The following is a 23,475-nucleotide window of genomic DNA, read 5'->3' as shown; positions in this document are numbered from 1 at the left end:
ACTCATCAATGTGTTTGGCTGGTAATTTTGTTTTTGGGTTGATTTTTAATGATATGTATTCCGCAGCAAAAGATCTGATCCATGATACTTATGTTAAGTAAAATTTTTGTCTGATATAATCATTATGGTGAAAATGAGGGCGAACGAAATGCATATAAAAATTTCAATTGACCCCTTAACCAGTCATCTAAATATTTGAATACTTTGACGTTTGAAGTGCAACTTGTAATGAGTCATTATTTAAAGTGGTAAGGTGCAATTTTTGCCTTTTAAAAACCATTGAAATGTTGGAAAGTCGTTTTGAATAGTATTTTTTATGAATAAAAATATGATTGCATTTCAGTACCACCCACTGCTCTATATTAAACAATAATTCACTTTCACCTGCGGACAGATATGTTCAAACATACCCATCAGGGCTGAAACTGGTTGTGGGCAGGAGGGTGCTGAGTTTACCTTTTTTTTCAATTAAAAATTACTGGGGGAGAGGCATAAAAATGGATACTGGCCTCAGGCAACAGTAAATTTTAGTTTCTAGTTGCTACCCGATAGATACCCGTAGTGATTAAAACAAAAATCTGCATGTCTACAGACCTCATACCACCATTCGAGCGATCAGCCATGTCATGTATATACATGCCCAGGTGATTGGTTAGAAGAAAGATATTATAAACTGTGGATGATCATTGTTTTCAAAAGTTATATTTTAATAATTATTGTTATTGACATTTTTTGTTGGTGTTGGCTATGTTAATATTTTTCACAATTTTTGTGATTATAAGATTGGATATATCAAATCAAATATTCAATCTTTCATGGTTCATTATAGCAGAGTTTTTCTGTTTTTACTATTCATATACAGAACTAAAGATAAAATCAGATTAGTTAAACATTCAGAATAAAGATTCATCTTGAAATTTACTGGATAAAATGCATCATTAAATATAGTCCTAACAGAATTTTCATTTTTGAAATGAAGTGAAAATTTATTTTATTTTCCAAAAAGAATGTTGTATATAAATTACCATGTGATGATGAAATAGCTAAATTTTTGTTTGTATGACCTCCTGAAGGTTCCCCCCCCCCCCCGTTATCAGATCCTGCTAATACCAATTTCTAGTCTAAGGAAATTCTATTTTGTTTTTGTTTGTAAATATCTGTTTCTTTACCTTGTGCATCTGTTATAATTCTAGTGTGTAACTTCAATTGTTGTATGTTAGGTTTTTTAATGAATTATGTAAGTATATATGAATGTGATTTTCTAATAATAAGAGTTCAACTGTTTTTAGAAAACTGTTCCTTGCTATAAACAAATTATAAAACAAGAAGACTTAAGTTTTTATTATTCAATTTTTCTTCAACTCTTAGAAGCTGGGTCTTCGGTTTTCTAGGTTATATATATACACACACACTTGAAATATTCTAAATCATACTAAAAAAAAATTTATTCATAAATGTGAAATAAAACTTATTTTGAAATTACAAGAGTGAACTCTCACCTATAAATAAGTAAATCATCTCTATAAGTATATCTAAGTTTCTGCGACTATGTTGAACTCTGAAGATTCACACAAAATAAGGTGATAAAAAATTGGGCGCCAATAGAAAGGGTAGTAATAAGTTTTCTGGTGGTTTTTTCCTCTCTCTCTCTCTTACAGCATGATGTTACTTAGGTTCATCTTGAATATTTATGATTTTTAGTATCAAGATATTTAAAACACACACACAGTCACATATTCTTGAATTTAGAATTCAAACTTTTTTGAAAACATTAAAAGATGATTTTGAGGGAAAAAAACTAAAATATTAATATATATATATATATATATATAAATCAAGTCTACTTGTATGTGTCGTGTGTTTATACGAGTGCAATTTACTGATGATTTACTTATTTTTATAGCATTGTGCATGAAATGGGATTCAAATGTGAATACAAGCTAAGGATACATGTATTACTTTCTGAAAACATTTTATAATAATCCTTGGCAGTTATTTCTATGTTATGCAAATTTGTATATATTGTAAACTTTGTATAGAAATCACAAAAATAAACATCCTATAGATAAGTTTGTCATGAACACAGGGTTATTTTAATTGTGTCTGTCTGAGTTTTCTGCTTCTCAAATGACCTTTTTTGTTTCAAGAATTCAAAATTCAGCTAAATCATTATGCCTGAAATCTGCTTTTTTTTTATAAACAAATAACATTGTTTTAAAGATATTTTTACATTTTTCAAAGATTATACCTGAATTAGGAAAATGTTATTGATGTAAAAAATGTTGGTTAGCATTCCAATGTTTAAGTTCAGTATAAAAATAAATATCTTCCATGTATATATGCCCAAAGAAAGTGTGAATGATTTGTCTGATTCAAATGCAATTATAATCACAATTGAGTAAATGTTAGGTTTTATTCATGATGAAAGAAACAAATATTCTATTAGGTAGGAAAGTATGTGCTCATACACTATTATTTTAAATTGATATAGGATGGATGTTATTTAATGTAAAAACATGTTTTATATATATATAAAAGGCATACATTTTTATTACCAAGATTTGAAATTAACATGCCCCGCTGTTTAATTATTCAAGAAAAGTAAAATGAATTAGATTAAAAGAAAAATGTGTTTTTATTTTCACTCTTTCTTACTCGCTCTTAGACAGAGATTACACTATAAAGTTTGATGAAAGATCTTTTTTACAAAACTTGAAAAACAACCAGTAAGCCTATTGGTTGTATTCATTCGAATGTAGCCTATGGGCTTATTGGTTGCATTTTTCAAGTTTTATAACAAAACTTTTATAGTTTAATACCGCCTTAGCAATCTTTTCAATATTCTGAAAATTGGGAAACATTGACACTACCCTCATTGAATACCAGAGCTACTGTAACAAAAAAATTGAAACCTCTAAGGAAGTTAAAAAAAATTGCATGTATAAAATTCTAAAAAATGTTTATGTGAGACCACAGGCTGACCCCACAGGTTTGTTGGTTTCATAGTAATTGAGTCAAAAAGTCACGAGCGAGATGAAAAGTTTAAAATCATAAAATATTGTATTATCTTGAGTAACATGGTATAGAGTTATAAGGATATGTAGAACTTGAATCGAGATTAATGTATTCATTATATTTTCTCGGACTATCCAAGTCCATGATCTCCTTAGGTTCCAAAAGTCGCTCTCCTCTCTCTTTCTTTCCTCTCCTCAAACCAAGTGTCTCTTTCCTTCACACTCCCTTGGGTCTTTTTCTTTCCTCCGTTTCTATTTCTATTTTCCCTCGTGCTGGTGGGAGATCGTTCGGAATGGTGGGGTAGTAATGTCAGTTTATACGAACAACAAAAATTCCATTCACCAGAACCTTGATACTGAAAGCATATTGGAAAGTACTGATCTCTTTTAAGAAAATGGATTTTGGGATTTATGAAAAAAGTTTGCACATTGCATTTTTTTTTCAACAGTGAAAGGAATATGTTGTAACTGTAGCATCTGGATTGGTTGACAGAAAAATAACCCTTGATTTTCAGAGGTGGTGATAAATTTTAGATGCCCATTTCATGATAGCTACAGAGTAAATTGAATTTGGCACAGATAACTTGAATAACTTTATAATAATTTTATCATGTAAAAACAAAACAAATCCTAGAGTTCACTGCGAATTTGCTCTGTAATTAAGTTGGTTTCAATTTAAATGGGATTTAGTCACGGGATCACACATGTCGATTTTTTGGTCATGGTTAGCCTATTTTGAGTTCTTTAGCAACATATAACAATTATTTCAGTGAGAGTTGGCGATGTTCGGTACTTGGGAGGTCATAATCCATCGCATGGTCAGAGATAGACATGAAAGGCTGGGAGGGCACAATGATAATGGCAATTCATATGTAGGGTGTATGGTATTTTACTGGCGCACCATTTGTCGTAGGGGCATACTTCCAATTAGAAAGTATCCAAATAATTTGTAGTACTCAGGTATGTGAATCATGTTGCAAGGGGTTGTATAGTTATCAGAATAAAAATATTAACTTTTTATACCATCCTTGTGTGCCAAAAACCCAATTAGAAAGTTGTTTTTCTGTCTCTTCTGATTCCAACTAAAAATATTCCACTTACAATATTCCCTGAGCTATTCGAATAACGGAGGAAAGTTGGTGGAAAAACAGCATTAAATGCTGGAAATCATTTTACCTGCACATTTAATGCTGTTTTTTTCTCAATTTTTTTTTTAATTTGAATATTGCTCGTAAAGACGTGGCATTTTTTTTAATTGGCATCAGGAGAGACAGCAACAACTTTCTAATCGTGTTTCTGGGCACACGGGAACCTTGTAAAAAGTTGATATTTTTATTTTGATAGCTATACAACCCCTTGCAACATGAATGACATATCTGATTACTACACATTATTTGGATACTTTTTCAAATTGGAAGTATGCCCCTACTACACAACGGTTCACCAGTAAAACGCCCTATTACATATGCACCCGGTATATGCATATACCGGCTCCGTAATTGACGCTGGGGAGCATTGCTCCCTTCCTTCTGTATCTCTGCCCATGATTCATCGAGACAATCTGATAGAATGTTAGGCGTTTACTGATTGTTATGTCTATATATAAAAAGCATTAATTTTAAATAAAGTCCGAACTGCATGGCCGTCACTTGGGTGGGGGCTGACAGGGCTTGGGACAATTTTCTTTCTTTTTTTTTTGTTCAAGCTATAAATTCACAGAAGGGCCCGTGAAAAATCTGACTTGGGATCACTGCCGAACACAGACCTGTATTTTTGTGGTATGTTACGCTGCTTTTCGTGCTCTCGAACTGTGGAAATGCTATACGTATTTCATTCCATGAATTGTCAGAGGTACTCGAAATGGAGTAGAAAAAATTAAGAAAACAGATGTTTGTGAGACCTTTGTGCTGAATAGGAGAACCGTGCATTGAAAATGTCCTTTAAGGAGAAATTCCCGCAATTATGGTTAAGAGGCCGAGGAAAGAAGTCATTTTTCTCTGTGTAGTCTTGGGGAAAAATTAAAGCCGCGTTCTTGATGAATGTGAAGGAGGACAAAAAACGACTGGTTTTGTGAGAGCACAAAAAACAGTTGGCCTTCGTAGTTATTATTTTCTAGTTTCTGTGTCGCAGCAGTAGGATAGCTCATCTGATATGTCGTTTTATTTTATTTTTTACGACAATATTCGTCCAGACATTGCTTTGAGAAGCTCAATTTAAAGACTTTATAACTGTGCTCAATCATAGTGGTTCCGTTTCGAGTTGAATTGGCTTGAATGTTCTCGAAACTATGATAGTTTTTTTAGTAATAAAATTTGGAATCTGATAAATACAAGATGTAGGGGTTTTGTTTCTCGATCTCGGATTATGCGTTTTTCATTTTAAGAAAAAATAATGCTCATTAAAATTATATTTTTTATTCTTATATATATATGACGAAAACTATTTATTTCAAATCGGAGCCAGGATAAAAGAATTGACTGTGCCGGTCCGAATAAGTTTTCTAGCGTACAAAAAATAACGCGAATTCTGGAATAGCAGTAAGTATGTGAGTGTTTTACGTCCGTATTCACCAACACAGTTTAAACTACAATCGCAGGTTAAACGATCATCGATCGACACGGATTGGTTAAAATCCTTAATTTAACCAATCCGTGTCGATCGATGATCGTTTAACCTGCGATTGTAGTTGAAACTGTGTTGGTGAATACGGCCGTTAATGAGCCTTGAAATAATCATAAACTACAAGTAAACGTTAGTGAAGAAAAATCTTTAACGAACATATAAACATTACATATTTGATCTTGGAAAAGCCAATCTCAAAAATACTTGGCAAAAGATTTTGTGTTTTTTTATTGTCAGTTCATGTTAGCGCATTTCATTTGCTCGCCGTAATTCTCTATTATGTATGTGAAGAGAGTTATACAGAAGCTACCCGTCTAGATTAGAATCATTTCGAAATCCCTAGGAATGTTTTTGGTAGTTTTGTGAAGTTTACATTGAATTATTAATTTTTAAGTACTCTTTCCAAGCATCCCAGTACCGGTTTATGTGCTCCTGTCGTGTTTGCATGAAAAATGACTGGTTGACAACAAGAGCAGTACTCTTAAGTGTTTCTCTAACTTTTTTGTACACAGTTTTCTTAGTTACAGTCGAAAATAATTACTAGATCCCGGAAGTTCAGGCAAAATGTCATAAATGAATATTTTCAAACTTTTTTTGCAAAAATGCCTTTTTTGAATGTTTTCTGCCATAAATGCCTCTTTTAACATTTTTTTTTAAGTTTGTTCGTGAATTGTAGAGGCCATATTCTGTAGAACTTGGATATTTTGAGAACTTCAAAAGATTTGATCTTTTCACAATCTCTGATTCTTAGTATTAATTATCAGAAAGTCCCTCTCCAGCTATATTTAAACGCGAATAGGTGCAAGTGCCTAAGAGCCCTGCATTAACTTCGCTTTGACCGGATGGTGATCATTTTTGTCGCACCACGGTCATTTTCTGCACACGAGGGCTGATTAGACCGGGACCTACAATTTATTTGCCGATTCCGAACGGCAGGCTTGCTTTTTATACTCATCGAGAGGTTGGCACGCTAACCCCTCGATGGGGGACTTCTTGCGGTAACAATTTTTTCCTGCGGTCTTGTCGCCGCTTTTGTTGTACCCCTGTGTCAGGAAATTATTCTGACAAGGACGAACCGGGTATCGAACTCGCGACACCTCTAAACATCCTCTGGTACTTTAGGCGAGGATCTTATCGACCGGGCTACCGCGCCCTTGACCGGATGGTATTAGACATGAATGTTTTGGTTTCAGACGAACGTGCAGCTATGTGTGAGAAGCTGAGTTGATAAAGAAGTTTGTTTCGCCTTATAATATATTTTCCCATGAATTGTCATGTATAGCATTGTATATGTATAGCTGAACGATCACTGTCCCAAGAGGTCATCAGTTGACGTCTTTTGTTCACCCAGGCTATGCAAGAGTTAAGAGGGTTCTGGCTCCGGGAGGGGGGGGGGACTATTGTCTTTTTTCACACCACAAATGCACTACAAACAACCATGGCAAGTTACTTTAGGTATTTAGTTTTCGATTGAATTGACCAGAGACGCCCTCAGAGGTGGGGTGATAGGTGCGGCCACACCGGACCCCGCCCTTAAAGTATATGTCCGGTTATGTAGTAACGAACGAAAAAAAAACAATTATAAAAATTTATTTTCTAAATAATGCAAAAAATATATGAGAATAATTTGTTACTCGAAGGAGCCCTACAATAACTTTCTCTACTGGCTCCGGGTCTGGTAATGCTGGCCCTAGAATCGACCTATTCCTGAGGGACCGAAAACATTTCATTTTCGGCATAAAATCAATTGAATTTTGAAAATGCAGTTATAAACTAGAACCTTCTCACTACCGAGCTAAAACTGACTATTAAAATTTTTATTTATTGTGTTTATTATGTGCCAAAATGCTGCCCTTAAAAAATAAAAAATAATAATTTGGGCCGATATCTTTAACTAGGACTTCGGGGTCGCGAAACTGATAAAAGAATCATTAAAAACCATTTAAAACCGTTAAAAAAGCGAAGAGGGTAATTGAAGCAGTAGGCGAAGTAAGTGCAACCGAATTTTCGCCAGTTTTTGGACACACTTTATATTTAGACTTATACAAAAGCCACAACAGGCAAATTGCTCAACAAGGTGGCTGAAAAAATTCGCCCATAATATGGATGTCAAATATAACCAAAATACCCAATACAAAAGCATATATCACCAAAAAAATTTAATAATATATGTTAATTATTATAATTTAGTTTTTTTTCTTTCTACCATTAATTATAAATGCCTATTTGTAGTGCATATTTTAAGCATTTTAGTGCTTTTGGCCTGCCTATTTTGGCCATTTTCAGTGCCTAAACTTCCGGGCTGTAATAATTACATTTTTATGAAAGCTTGAAGTAAATATTACAATATTAGCTGTTTATTGACGAAAATGTTTTCAAAATAAGGATTCAATTTCATTCTTGTATGAAAGAATTACCGAAAGTTTTCCAGGACCTCCCAGTTTGACAAAATCTGCTACATATACAGGGTTGTCATAAAATAACTTTGCCGTTATACGAGCCTCTAGCGGTCGCAAAAATCGATTAATGCGAATGAGTTGAGGTATGTTTCAGAGTATGTGCTCGAAAAACAAAAACTGTCTATCGCGGTTACGGTTACAGCAACAAAATTTCAAAAAATTCAAATAGCAACACTCATTTTTATACATTGCAAAATGATCGGCACAGTAAAAACCATAAATGACGTTAAAACGGTAGCTGTAGCATCATAAACGCCGGAGCAAGAATTCCTCGACCGAGCGGTTAGCGCACCAACCCCTTGGTGAGATTTTCTTTCTCTGCGCCCTACACCCACATTTATGGTGCTATGGGTACCGTTCCAACGCCATTCATGATTTTTCATTGCACCAATCATTTTGCAATGCATAAAAGAGTGTTGCAATTTGAATTTTTTGAAATTTCACTGCTGCAATCGTAGCCGCGAAAGCTAGGTTTTTGTTTTTCATCTCATTCTTGAACGCATATTCTGAAACACCAATGTCTCGAATTTCATTTGTATTAGTTGATTTTTGCAACCGCTATTGGCTCGTGTATCGGAAAAGTTATTTTATAATCCTGTATATATCTGTTTCATGTAGGCTACTTGCCACCAGATACATAAGGAACGGTTTTGGTTCTTTTGCGTTGAAAGAGATAATTTTTCGTCAAAAAAACTCTAAATCGCATTCGTGAAATATTGTTTGGATAAACTGTTTTGGAGAGTACGTAGTTTTTTCGCTCACAAAGTATAAAAATGCCCCCCCCCCCCCGAACAAGGCTGTATTCAGGAATTTCTTTCAGAGCGGACAAACTGATAATACAATAGACCTGGTCATGTGATTCTACATACATCAGTCATTTTCTGACATCTCTGAGCAAGGTTTTCCCGACCTTGGGCTGGAACTTCAAATATTTTTATTTGTTGTTACAATTGAAAATAAAATCTGTTTATAGCGGTCTTATATAAATACCACAAATACCGTAATAACCTTAATAAGCGCGCCGTGGCGTTCACGGCATACTTTTCACTTACGCTGATAATGGCTCATACGTTCGTTTTCTTCTCATAACCTGTCAACTTTCACGGCACTGTGACAATCATAGATTGTAATATGGTGACAAGAGAAACTCTTTTTGGAATTTTTGGATTCTATTGCACCATGAATTATTTTAGAACCATAGAATAAAAAAGGTAAAAAATTATCGATTGAGAACTTTTTTTTACATTCTACGACGCGTTTACATAAAAGATATGAGTCATTAATTCTCACGACAGTGACAAAAAAAACCAGATAAAATTACAATGAAAAAAACTAATCACCATAGGTGTCAAACACGATTTAGATTAACTCTTAGAAAAAGAAAAAGTTATTGTGGCTGTATAAGTTTAATTATGGCTATATCACAAGAAATGTAATTTTAGAAAACTGTGTTTCATATATTGACGTATTCCAAACAAATTCTCCCAAGGGCGTAGCGAGGGGGGGACTTGGGGGTCTGGTCCCCCCCCCCGAAATGTGAGAAAATGACCGAAAAAAGGGAAAAAGATGGCCAAATCCATTGTTCTGTCACTTTGGTCCCCCCCCGAACGAAATGTCTGGCTACGCCCCTGAATTCTCCCACAACAGACCTGCTAGGCAATTAGAAATCCGATTTTTGATACAAAATACATATTCTCTGCGAAAAAATGAAGTTTCAAATTCAGCCGATGCATCTTCACATTAATAAAAACATTATATAAGAATTTCGTTGGTGTTATGAGATTTGAGGCGATTTTGAGAAAAAAAATTGGAAAAATATAGTGTGGGTAACGCGTTTATCTCCGGAAGGAAAACAAGTTAAAATCAAATGAGCAAAATTATTGATATTCATATCAGGAAACTTTTATAACTTCAAGAAAAATTCATTGTTTTAATATAATAAAGAAACAATATTTTTGAATTTGAATGCCAATGTTTCTATGCCGGGTCTTGTCAATGTGTCCGAACTCGAGGCAATGCGTGCCGAAACGCTCTGAGGGGTTGGCAGAGGCGCATTTACCATTTTTCCGCTTGTGGGCTACATAAATTTTGACGCCCTTCTTCCATTCTAGTCTAATTTTCTTGACTACTCTTTCCTCGAATTCGCCACCCTGTACTGTAACCCGTTTGGTTTCCCCATTCCGGTAAATACACTATCTCCAAAGTCACTCTTTTAGTCATTCATATGGTTGCACGCTGTTTCAGTCACCCACATGCTTGCACGCTGTTTCAGTCACCCACATGCTTACACGCTGTTTCAGTCACCCACATGCTTGCACGCTGTTTCGGTCGCTGACATTGTTGTACGCTGTTTTGGTCATTCACATGTTTGCTCACGCTCAAGTCACTATTTTGTCTTTTGCTCCCTCACGTGCTTGCAAACTCTCTAGGTCACTCGCTGTCCCTTGCTGTCTTGGGCAGAGGCGAATTTATTGAAGGTTATACAAATTCCGTCGCCCTTCTCCCTTTCTACTAATTTTCTTGGCTACTCATTCCTCAAATTTGCCGCACTGGGCTATAGCCCACTAAAAGCTCCCCTGTAAATACCCTACTGGGAATTGGAAATCACAACTCCATTACTATATTACTTTTAGTGCAATTTTTATACTTAAAATGTCTTGTTGCACCTCCCCCCCAAATCTCCCCACGGTGCCGCGGAACACTGTTTTCGAATTACTAATGTAAAATGTGATTATGGGCGGTCATTTTTGTGGTTTTCATTTTATAGTGAAAGTCCGTTATAACGACAGTTCACAATCACGATAAATATTGCCGTTATAACGGACTTCTCTTCATGAGTGACTGTCCAAGTTTATAAAATTGCTACTTTATCTGCATTAAAACGTCTTTTAGATCATTTTGTTCTAATATTAATGAATGATCAGAAATCTAGTCACACACACATGAAATTGATTTTTGGTCTCACGGTTGTTGATTCTTTAAGACAGTTTTGCACAGTTTCGTTATTAAAGCAATTTAACTAACTAAACAATTAAAATTCTCAATTATCATATCACTGCCCACTTCCATGCTTCATGGACTCATCATTATTTCTCCACTAATCGGAAAGTTTTTATCATGATTTTTTCAGTCATTCGAAAAAAAAAAACGACTTTAAACTGCAAGTTCTTTTGCCGTGGTCTCTTAATGGTCGTCGAATAAAATCATCACATAACCCATGTGTATAGTGAGGAAGCCCAAAAATAGGAAAAGGGGGTTAAAATTTTTGACTTTTTTGTGTTCATTCTTTATTAGATGTACCAGACCAGCCCTTAGGGGTGTGCGACAGGTGCAAATTCTCCATTTTTATATAGAAAAAAAAATTCTGGAATTTTGCCATTTCCAATTAAATCTGAATTTCCACTAATTTTGAAATTGTTTCTTTTATATAAATTTGGGAATTTCATCAATTTTGGGATTCTGAACTTTCATTAGTCATGGAATTCTGAACTTTCATTAGTCATGGAATTCTGAACTTTCATTAGTCATGGAATTCTGAACTTTCATTAGTCATGGAATTCTGAAATTTCATCAATTTTGGGATTCTGGACTTTCATCCTTTTTGGGATTCTGGGCTTTCATCCTTTTTGGGATTCTGGACTTTCATCCTTTTTGGAATTCTGAATTTTCATCGATTCTGACAATACTTCGTTCATTTACTCCGAATTGTCATCAATTCTGGAACTATTTATTTCATTTGTGTTCTGCATTTTCATCAACTCTGGAATTGCTTCCTTCATTTATTCTGAATTTTCATTGGTGCTGAAATTAAAATTACCTTTGTCAGTTATTTTTCTTATTTTCGATTTTAAATTTTCATTAGTTCTCAGACAATTTCTTTCATCAGGTCAAAATTTTAATTGGTTTGGAATTCTCTTTCATCAATTTAAAATTTTCCTATACTCGTTATATCGGACTTTCAATGTATTTAAATTTTGTATATAATAATTGATAACATCTTCGTTTAATAAGAGCAATAGCTAAATATTGGCCCATCCAAAGTACTAATTACTCAGGCACGGATCTAGGGCGATGTGTCGGGGTGAGGGGGAAATGAATTGCTTCGGAGTAAATGTCGTACAGTTACCGTCCGTCCCGTATTTTATGGGACAGAACCATTATTTTTCCGTTACTTTTTGTTACTTAAGATCTATACCCGAAATTACTAACACACTATATTTTTAGGCCTAACGGTAACCCCCTGCCCGCTGTCAGACACTTGAATTGTATTTCGATGTTCGAAGAAAATAAATTCTATTTTTTGTTAACAAATATGTGAATTGTACACACTTAATAATTATATTAATTACAGTAATTGTGCAGTTATTAACTTGAATTAAAATGTTAATATTTATATTAATTAATATATTCATTTAGAGAGATGATGTTGTCTCGGTCCATAAATATATTGGGAAAGAGATTTTTTCTCTGATTGTTATATACCGATACGAACTTTAGGGAGAAAAGTTAGCTGTCTCCTCCGGGAGTCAAACCCGGATCCCCTTGCATCTCTTTCCTGGTGTATTTACGGCATGGGCGAAGATACGGGGGGGGGGGGCAATGCCCCCCAACGTCAAAGGTGGAGTCGACTGATCTAATGCAGTGGTTCTCAACCTGGGCCATATGGCCCCCTTGCGGTCCTGGGATATTCTAGGGGGGCCACGAGAGAAAACCAGAAGAAAGGTGATCCATGACAGGTGGTGAAGGGAGTCATAGAGAGCTGTGCAGAGGGAAGCTTTAAAAGTGAAACATGGTTGAAAAATATTACTACTTTTAGAATTCATCAGATCCGTCCATAGAACCAGGGGCATCTTAACCCTTGGGTCTGCCCCCGGGTCTTCCTGTCTATAATGGAGGGAGGGGACTGTACTATATGGGATCTGGTACTATGATTCTCATATGTGAGCTGTTACTTCCAACTAAGTATGGAGGGCCGCCAGAGCAACGGTTGATTTATCGTGTATGTTCGTTGGATCGTCCTGTATTTTACACAGACCGTTTTTTACAATATAATTTGACTCCTGGGAGAGATGATAATCCACCATTTTTGAATCTGTGCCTAGCCAGGATTCCAGAGATTGATCTGATTTATTAAAATTTCATTCATAATAAAAAATAGAAAGTATCTCACTCTTGTATGAGGGTAGAGGGGGCCCTGGATAGGACAGGGGGCTCACGAGAAAAACATCTGATCCATAGGGGGGCCATGAGCTGAAAAAGGTTAAGAAACACTGATCTAATGTATATACTGTATGTATATACGAATTGACATCATCATCATCATTGTGCCTCCAGACTTCCAAGTCTATCTCCGCCTATGATTTACGGGCCGAGAAAAAATTATTTCTCTATACTGACCACTAGGGGGCGGTTTTTTGATGTAGTTAACACAGTACTGCGATGCGGTTTTCACAAAAATGCACAGAAAGACACGAGATTTCTTTTGTTAAGGAAACATTTTATTGTCAAAAGGATTTACATATGCCACCGATTGGAGGCGCTATAGTGATCCTGGGGTTACGCTATTTAAATTAATCCGCTACTGACACCACTAAATCGTCACCTGTCGATAGTAAATGCAACTATTTTGGCAATAAAATTTTTCGTTATAATCTCAAGGAAGATTAATAGCGAAGGAAAATTCCACGTCTTTCTGTACTTTTTGAATTATTGCGTTTTTACTTTTTCTGTGCGTGTGTTAATTTGGAATCACACTTGTATGTACTTTTATATTTATTTTCGAATGTTTACAATCATTAAATTCTGGTAATGGGGCGTTTGAAATTCCAGGATTAAGGAAAAAAAACCAAGAAACGTTAGGTCTTGATTAGAACCCATTAACGTTATTTACAAGACAATCATTTACACATATTTGAACTAAATTAATTTTCAATATTTAAAAAAAATCCTAGATAGTTTCCCATTGAAAAATAAATAATACGTAAGCCTACATTCAGGGACGGACATGACATTTTGCGGAGCAGTTCGGGTAGTTTTACGGCCCTCTATAACAGGGTCGGAACTAGAAGAGGATAAAGAAGGAATGGTAAAAATTTAAACATTATTATCCAGAATCTCTTTAAAAATGTTATCATTCATAGAAATACACAGATGTGCGTCCGAAAGAAATATCTTTAAAAACCGCTGTTTTCCGCTGCTAATTTTCTCAAAAAGTGATTTACTACATAACTTGAGCACTCAATTACAGTAAAAAAATCATCAGGACTCATCGGGAAGTATAAAAAATTCCTTACGAATGTATGGAATTAACAATAAAGATTGGCAAAAATATACGAGGGTATCTTTCATGTCTCGTCTTATCTTATATTTTAAATAAACAAATATAAACAAATTCATGTTAAATACAAACGCACATACGTGGCCTTTTACAATCCATAAATATTCACAGGAGCGGGCTTAATTATTTTATGGTCCGGTGCAAAAACAACTTTGCGGCCCTCTAAAACGGGGATTCCCAATTACTCAGTGTGTATGAACACCCTGATGTACGTCTGGTTTGCATTGGCAGCCTAGAATGAATGTATTTCATGGTCATGGGAAAAAACCATTCCACGATAGATTCGGACGATAGTGCCCGCTGCTCAGCGGAAAAAATGCAAGTGTGCCTACCGAAGTAGATACTGGAGATAATCAATTTACTGCTACGAGAGAGTTTGAACTTGTCTAACGCTAATTATGACACACAGGAGAACAATGGATGACCGTAAGTTGATTCTCCAATTACAATATTTACCTTCATTATTAGCTAAGTTTTTCCCGCCTCAACTACTTTTTGAAAAAAGGAATTTTGGCCACAGCTAGACTAGAACAATACCCCCTATGTGCACCGGTCTGAGCAACCCCCGAATTAATTCAGAAATCAAAATCCTATATAAAGATCAAATCAAGCACCCACGCGCGGGTCTAAAACACTTCCGATACCTCTGGTTCGTGTCCACATGTGTCTGTCTGTACATGGCTATTTTAACAGCACTTCTGGTCCCCTACCTAGCTGGAAGTGCCTACCCAACAATTCCCATATTTTCCCTCGAAAATTATAACACCGAATTTCATTACCATGAGGGGCCAGGATCATGTCTCATGCGTTAAGATGGCCTGTGTATATGGGCTCAAGCCCATCTTCGTAAGACATATTTTGATGCGATAATACAACACATCAATGGATCAATCCAATTTAAAATCATGACTGTTAAGCAATTAGAAGTCAAAATTTAATACGTAATAAATCTACGCCCCCCGATATTCTCGAACTGGCACGATCGCATCCTTTGCCAGAGCTTAAACACATGGGCCCACCCAGGTACGCCCCGGACCAAGCCGCAAGTGTATAGAAACATGGGCGGGGGGAGGGCATGGATCAATGACGGAGCCGGTATAGGCATACATATGAATTGGAATCATTATCATGCCACCCCCCAGCTTTCATGTCTATTTCCGCCTGTGCATAGAAACCGCGTGATAATAAAATCTGGTACTGTTGTTTTCGAGAGTATGTATGTGAATTAGTAAGCAGGCAGTTTCAGCTACGTAAAGGCCAGGTTCGTAACCAGGCTAGGGCAAGCAAACGGAGCAATGCCCAGGGGCCCTGAGCTGAATGGGAGCCTGACAAAAATGTTCACTTATTTTGCATATTTATTAGAAATTTTGCCAGTTTCTTGTTTGAAATAATCTGCAAAATGAGACTTTTCTTCCCCTTCATTTTTCTGAGCATAATTCTTTCAAGGGGGCCCCAAGAAAAAGTCTGCCCTAGGGTCCAGAGAAGGCCGCAGAACATCACCTAGTCCGAGGGTCCCGTGATGCTGTTAAGACGGCCGTGCGTTTGTACCTCCTCAAATCAGGCTCTGTGTGTGGACACATTTACAAAATATTCTATCGAAGAGAAATGAAATGTCTTCCGGTTTCTTTATGGTAGATAATTTTTAAACTAATCCGTAAATTTCGGGACATCATTTCTTAAAAGGGAAAGAAAAAAAAGCGACTATCCATCGTCTTTAAGATATTGTTCTTATCTTAGGTGTTGAGCAGCGAGTTCCTAATATTTAGGGTCGTTTGCTCGGAAATAGTTTATAATTCTTTTCAGCGTTTTTCCAAATAGAAAAAGTGATGAGATGAAAGAAAGTCAATGGGGGTTTTTTTTGAAAGCTGTTTTTGATTAGAAACTGTAAAAAGGAAAAAAAAAAAAGGAAGGCAAATGGAAAAGAAGAGAGTAGACCTTCATTTTGTGACACGATGATGATGGTGAGGGAAATGAACTGTAGGGGGCCGTGGTAGGGGTGAGTTAGGCTTCGTTTTAGCAAGGTTATGGCATGGGATAACCAACCACACCATCCACCAAAAAGCATGAGAGGGTGTGAAACCAGAAAAAGAAAGAAAAGAAAAAAAATGGCGTTTTTTTCTTTCTTTCTCTACTCCCATTTCTATTGGTGGACAAAACCGGCCAACCATCGCTTCGGAAGGGTTCGGTTCAAAACCTAAATAAGCTTCGGCAAGAGCTGTTGGACCAAAAGTTAAAATTACAAATTCTGCCATACAAGAAGAATCACTTCTCACATACATCGCCGTGTTTTTAACGTATTTTCGGGAAAGAGAACTTCATTACAAGGTTGGTCGAATTTATATAGATTTCATTTTTTGGTTAGTAATACAGTATTTACATTTCGATTTTTTTTGTAAGTGTGTATTTTTTAGCGTTCATGATAGTTAAAAAATATGACGTGTTTATTTATTTTTTTTTTTTTGTCGTATACGCGAACTTTGTTACTGATATTTTTAGTTGCATGGAAATATATATATATTGTAGTCGGAGTCAGGGGTGTTGCGGGTGCTCTAGCACAATATTTTGTAGCATGGGCCCGAGCACCCTCAGAATTAATTTAGAAATCAAAATTTTCTACATAAAAGTCAAGTCGAGCACACACAGGTCTAAAAACACTTTGACGGCACCGATTGTAGTAAGTGTTTCGGATCAATTAATTATTTTTAAGCGTTTAATTCCTGATTAATATTCGACTTTTTTTTAAGAAATTTTGTGTGAATTTGAATTTTCGGAATATAATTCTTTTTGAAGCTATTTCACAAAGACGATTCTTTTTCTTGAAATTGATCAGTTTCATTGCTATTGATTTCCCCGGCGCAAACTACAATCTTTGTATGCGCAGAATGGTAATTCTACTGATGGAAGGAGGTGTGGTCAAAGAAATAATCTTCAGTAGTTGGCTGTCCACCGTTTTAGCGGCAATATGATCCTTCCTTTTTGTTGTTTCGAAACTTTTCTTGATTATAATTAGTACTTTGATCGATTGATTCTCTTAATTGATTTTCTAATCCTACGTTTTGGACCGAACGTTTTCATAAACTACCGAATTTTTGTGATTCCAGTCTTTCGACTTTCTAAAAAAATTAAAAACAGTACTTTTTAGATGGGTTTACAAAACATACCATGGCCGAGGACTCGTACCTACCACGATGATTAATTGATAAAAATGCGAGTTAGTAACATGAAAAATTTCAGCTAAAATACTTTCTAAACCGAGTCCTCATTTCATAAAGGTAATCCCAAATAGTTGTTTTTACTATGGAATGCCAGTCAACGGGCCGCTCAAGGCGTGGGCTTAAACATTTCACAGCCCTGTGAAAAAAGTATTTTTGAAGCCGTTTGCAATTGCTGTATGCAGACATGAAAGAACTGTACATAGAGGTCCGGGGTTCAATCTTGCATTCATTTATTGCATTATCAATTTTATAGAAAATCAATCCAAGAGAGGGGGGTCTCAAAGTCCTGTCTGCTACATCAGTCATATCCAGTGCGGTCTTAACGTGCGAACCCCTCGTGATTATAATATCTGCCACTATGATTTTCGATGGCAAATATTTAAACTGACAGGCTGGTAATTTCAGTCACACAACGGCCTCTGAACATCACTTGCCTGAGGCCCACAATGCTCTTGAGACGGCCCTGGTCATATTCACTTAGTAGGTAGTAGTACGTACTATGTACAGTACTAAAATTGGAACGATACAAAGAAGATTAGCATGGTAGACCAGTCAAGACCTCTCTCCAGCGTGGTCCAACCCCTACGGGTAATGTGCTTATATCCCACATGGGACAGAGCCTGGGTCGAGTCTGGCACAACAGTCAAGACCTCTGAGGTGGCCCTGTCTGTATGAGTTTATTTAAGGCATTATATTTCTTTTCATGTGACAAATTATAAAATCATAGAATTTTAAGTTACATCTTTGTTAAGCAGTTGAAGTAAAAATGAATGTATTTTGAGCTAATTTTATAGCCCATTTTGGCTGAACCTTTCGCACGTGCCAGGGGAGCCATTACTGGAAACCACATGCAAACCCCAGCGGAGAGATAGGTCCCACTAAAAATTTATTATAATCTGGTTATTATTTTAAACCATTTAAAATAGAAAAATTAAAAACTGCGAAGCATCTCAGTGTGGACCACGACCAACCACAAAACTACTCGAGTGTCTCACGACAGATTACCAAATCATTTAGCACGCGCTGTCCAAATATCCCTAATGTGCAGTATATAAGAACATCCGTGCATTGATGAATATTAATAGGTTCTATCATAGGCGTACGCAGAATTTACTCGGGGGGGGGGGGAAGGGTTCAACTTTTTTTCCTTCTCGGGGGGGGGGGGGGTTTACGATTTTTCCTGCAAAATAACAGTATAATCTAGTGTTATAGTCTAACCCCCCCCCCACCCCCGGGTACGCCAATGGGCTCGATTGTAATAGGACAAAATCTTTCAGAAATATTTGTCTCGCATTCATTCGTATTCATTCTTCATCGAAAGCAAAAAAAATTCGAGTGGCTCTCTTCAGTTTCCAGACCTATACGTTTACATACTTATTGACCAGCTGGTGGAAGTTTTGCATTCGGAAAAGCATTTAATTGCTTTTAAGTGGTTTCGAAGGATGTTATTTCTAAAGAACAAACCTTAGCTCTTATTATTGTAAGATGATTTCACAACCATGCAGTATTTACTTTACTTTATTAAAAGTTTATTTAACAAAAAAAAAATTTTTTTAAATGCATAAGCTGCAATTCGACTAATCAAAATCATAAAAAAAATTTATCCAATCTATTAGTAGGGATGGGACGAATAATGATTTGACCGAATACCGAATATTCCGAATATAAATTTTATCAAAATTCATCATAATAAGTAAAATTGGTGTTTTTAATTGAAAATTAAATTATTGGTAATTTTAAATGATAGATACTGAATTTTAATTATGCATTTATTATTTAATATTATATATATATATATATATATATATTTGTGTCTATTTTGTTTTGTACTTGATATCAGGATTGTCAAGTTTTTGCCATAGTGGTAAAAACAATGGGAAAAAACCACCCCGGCAAAAATATTTTTTGCCATATTTTTGCTAGTGGCAAAACAGAAAAGAATTCAAAATTTGAACTTTCACTTTCATGAAGTACGTTCTGAGAATCTTAACTTACTTCACAAGGTTAAATATTTAAAACAATTTTTTTTTTTTAATCTCTGGAGAGAGAATCAGCTGTTTTCCTCAGCTGATTAGACAAAAGGATTGGAGATAAATATGAATAAAAACCATTTTTGCCAAGTAAGTTGCTTGTACGACGTACAAGTTCTTGATGATGCATGTGTATTTTCTTAATGAAACTCAACAATATGAATTGTATCATAGAAGTGATAGTAGAAAATTCCTCCTTATTTCATTAGTTTTAATAGAGAGTCGGTGAAGTGATTAATTGAGCACCCAAGTGTTCAAGCAATTGGTCGAAGATATCTAGTCTATAAATACTCATGAACACCGTCGTGCCTCTAATTCTTTTTTTAAATTAAATTCACGTTTATCCAATTAGAATAATCAAGGGGAAAAAAAGGTAAAAACTAATGTACAGTATACTAAATATATAGTGTGAAGATTTGGACCAATGTAGGTTATATATATCTACGCATAAATAATGAGAATTTTGGGGTAGGTTGAAACAAAAATGACTGTCAAAAAATATAACACAAGGTATGCCTATCGCCTTGACTAGATTCTAAATTTTTATATTACAGACATGGCCCCCACAAGGATTGGGCTGACAGGGCTCCGGACGGTTTTCATCTTTTTTTTTTTGCCTTTTCATACTATAAATTCACTATGGAGGGGCCCCCGTAAAAAGTCCAGCCTTGGGGGCTGCCCCCACAAAAATCCTAGCCTAGGGGCCTTGCTGCAAGATGTGATTACAGAAATTTAGAGTGGAATTTATCGATCATACAGATTGACTGATGAACACTTTGAGTCCTTATAGTATGTGTGATTAGAAGTATGAACACGGTATTCGCTTTGCACCCACGTACTTGAACGAACTTCCCCAGGCCAGAACTTCCAAAGAGCTCTTACATCAGTGGTTCTCAAACTTTGGTCACGCGCGGCTCACTTACCTTATTCATGGTTCATCTGCGGCTCCCAAGAAGGATTTAGTAAATATTTTCACTTACAAATATGTGAAAATATATTACCACTACAAAGCACAAATAGGCACACAATTGAATAGTGGGGTAGTTAAGACGGGTGGTTAAGACGGCACTGGCTGGAGATATTCAATCTCCAGCCAGTGCCGTCTTAACCACCCGGGCACGGCCCGGGGTCTCACAAAAATGAGATCTGGTTGAAATTTTCTAGGATTTACCAAGTAGGGCCTCCGAAAAACCACTTGGCCCGGGGGCCCATGATACTCTTAAGAAGGCCTCCGGGCCGCGACGCCTCTCACACTTTGAGAAACACTTGATTTCCTATTGAATTAAGAGTGCGAAAATTTTAAAAATTCGGTTTGATCTCCAGTCAGTCTCATCCTTGTGTGGCCTATGACTGTATTATAATATCAGATATCTTGAATTAGATTGCTGAAAATAAGAAAAAAAAATCTGACGTTTTCATTTGATAATACTCAAGTTATTAAGACAGTTTAAAATTCACGAATATTTGTTTTACTTAATTTCAAATCAAATCAAATCAATTTATTCACTTACAACATACAGAGATTTAGATTAGATTAGATTTCGTCTCATAATTTAGTACCATTTAGTAGCGGATATTCAGAAGGTCATCATTATATTATCTCAACTGGAAAATTCAAGGAAGGTATCGAATATTCTTTATTGTTTGCGTGAAACTCGACCTGTATGCTGGGCCGTCTTAACGCATAGGTTGGGAGACCTTATGATAATGAGACAATAATAAATAAAATAGCAGTGCATAATTTTATAACAGCATAAAAGATTCTAAATTTGAGTGACTGCCACTTCCAGTCTAGGAGGAGAGCCCCCGGAGTATCTCTTTGCCTGGGGGTTCATGATGGTGTTGAGACGGCGTACAAAAAAATATATATTAATATTTAAAAAAAATACTGTATATATTCATCATTAATGTCTCCGATTACGGCTCGAGTTTCTTTCATTTATCATTCAGTTGCGGAATAACATTTAGTAGCAGAGCAAGTTGTCTATGTGTGTGCATAATATCTATACTAATATTACATCGGTGTATTTTTATTTCTTAAGCAGCTGAAGGTAGAACTTAAAAATATTATTATTCATCTCTTGCGTGGGAAAAAACGCTGTGAGAAATAATAATAATGATAATAAAAAAAAGGAAAAGGTGATCCAAAAAGAAGGGGACAAGGAGGTCACGACGACGTCTTATGAAAGAATTCCAGACCCAATGGGATTTTTTTTCTTTCCAAACTAGAAGATTCCATAGGGGAGAGAGGTAAAAAAAACGAAATAGCATGTCGCTCATGTTGCTCTCCCCTCATACACAATAATAGGTTGCTCCTTCTTTCCTTGGCTCATTAAATTTTTTGTGGTGGAATAGAAGTGAGAGTGTAGGAGGTGGCTCAAAAGAACTTCCCACTTCTATACATATAATCTATTCTTTGCTGATCGTTTCCCCTCTGGTGGATGAAAAACAGGGTATACTGCCATCTTTATGCAAAGGTTTCTTTCCTTCTTTGCCTTGTATTTTGCCGATTTCAATTGCATGGCGAAAATGTAAATTGTAGGGAACGCCTCAGGAGAGTGGTGGTACATTTTACCACTGTGGTCCCTTACTGCAAGTTTTTTCTGTATCTTAAAGTACGTTCGGCAGAGCGTATTAAGCACAGAGATCTCAGGTATGTTTTCTGACATGGAGCTTTTTTTTATTTTTGGAAGAATGTTGTCATCGTTCCTGTGTGTGTGACTAACTGGTTAAATAAAACTCCATAAGGATAAAGAACTTTAGGTAAGATACTAAGATAGGATATGCATACTGTGAATGAAGAAGCTGGAGGATCGGGAAATGGAAGGCACTGAAGACCCAATAAACTGTTGAAGATACTACAAGTCTCGACTTTTCTTTGAGTCGTGAGAACCATTATTGTCTTGGATTAAAGGAAGGGCAGCTAGGAGATGAGGACCGCTTTCCGTCTCAGAAAGTTCATTTTCAATTTTTTTGGTTAAATTTGAATGTTTTATTTCTCTAGAAAAAAAAAACGAATAGAAATTTTCTCCCATTGCAGTAGTTCGTTTTTTAATAGTATCTTAATAGAATCATGGATGCCCTCAAGCAAGTAAGTCTAATTTGTATACGACAGCGTTTCTCCACCTTTCTGAACCCAAGGACCAGTAAAATGTCTGAAACAATTCGACGGACCACTTGTGTCCCGTATTACGGGACATTCCAATGTTTTCAGTTGCTCCGAATTGTTTTATACAATAAAACACTCTCCAGTTTTCTTAAACGATGCTTATTTAGATTTATGTTTTAAAATCATGAATAAAAAGCGTTTTCATAATTCTTATGATAACTATGGCCATAAATACAAATATTCATCTTACGTATTTGCCAGGTTCAGTATTTTTTTTCTTAATTTTAATTACAGTTAGGAATTTTGCCGACTTATAGCAACGTTTCTTTGATGGCAATTGTCGACGTCCCGTATTTTACAGTATTTTTTTGATCCCAGTTTCCCTTATTTCTCTCAATAATAATCATTTCATCCTGAAATTATCATTTATTCGAATGTTTTTTCGTCAAATATATTGTATTTTTGTTTACTATGTGTAGCAGCCGCTTATTTCCCCCACCCTTTAGCCATTTTTGTAGTAATTAGCAAATTTCTCATAAATTACATCTTTTGACTGCACAATCAGTGATATCCTGTATTTAAGACCGCTATTTCTCACATCTTCCTTGATGAGGTATGGTGAACCTAAGTATGAAGATAGAATTTTTATTTAAAGCCATATAGATATTAGTAACATCAATTACAATAAT

At 35.8% G+C, this 23,475-nt stretch overlaps 1 protein-coding gene across 3 annotated transcripts in view; it reads left to right on the top strand.

Annotated features, from left to right (window-relative positions):
• Positions 1-16,635: 16,635 nt before the first annotated feature.
• LOC149080025 (caveolin-1-like) overlaps positions 16,636-23,475 on the top strand; it is a 30,802-nt gene continuing 23,962 nt past the window's right edge. Inside the window, exon 1 of one of the 3 annotated variants that reach the window (XM_089238960.1) lies at positions 16,636-16,757. The gene's annotated coding sequence lies outside the window, so the exon portion shown is untranslated. Of the gene's footprint in view, positions 16,790-22,250; positions 22,331-23,475 lie in introns of those variants that run through there. The other 2 variants (XM_089238961.1, XM_089238962.1) reach the window with 2 other exon arrangements.

This window comes from Pholcus phalangioides, unplaced genomic scaffold, assembly GCF_987345545.1.
Source record: "Pholcus phalangioides strain wild (caught in Gottingen) unplaced genomic scaffold, Ppha-v1.0 ptg000011l_1, whole genome shotgun sequence".
NCBI lineage: Eukaryota > Metazoa > Arthropoda > Arachnida > Araneae > Pholcidae > Pholcus > Pholcus phalangioides.
Note: the sequence above shows the minus strand (reverse complement) of the source record. Positions and strands in the feature narration are given on the sequence as shown.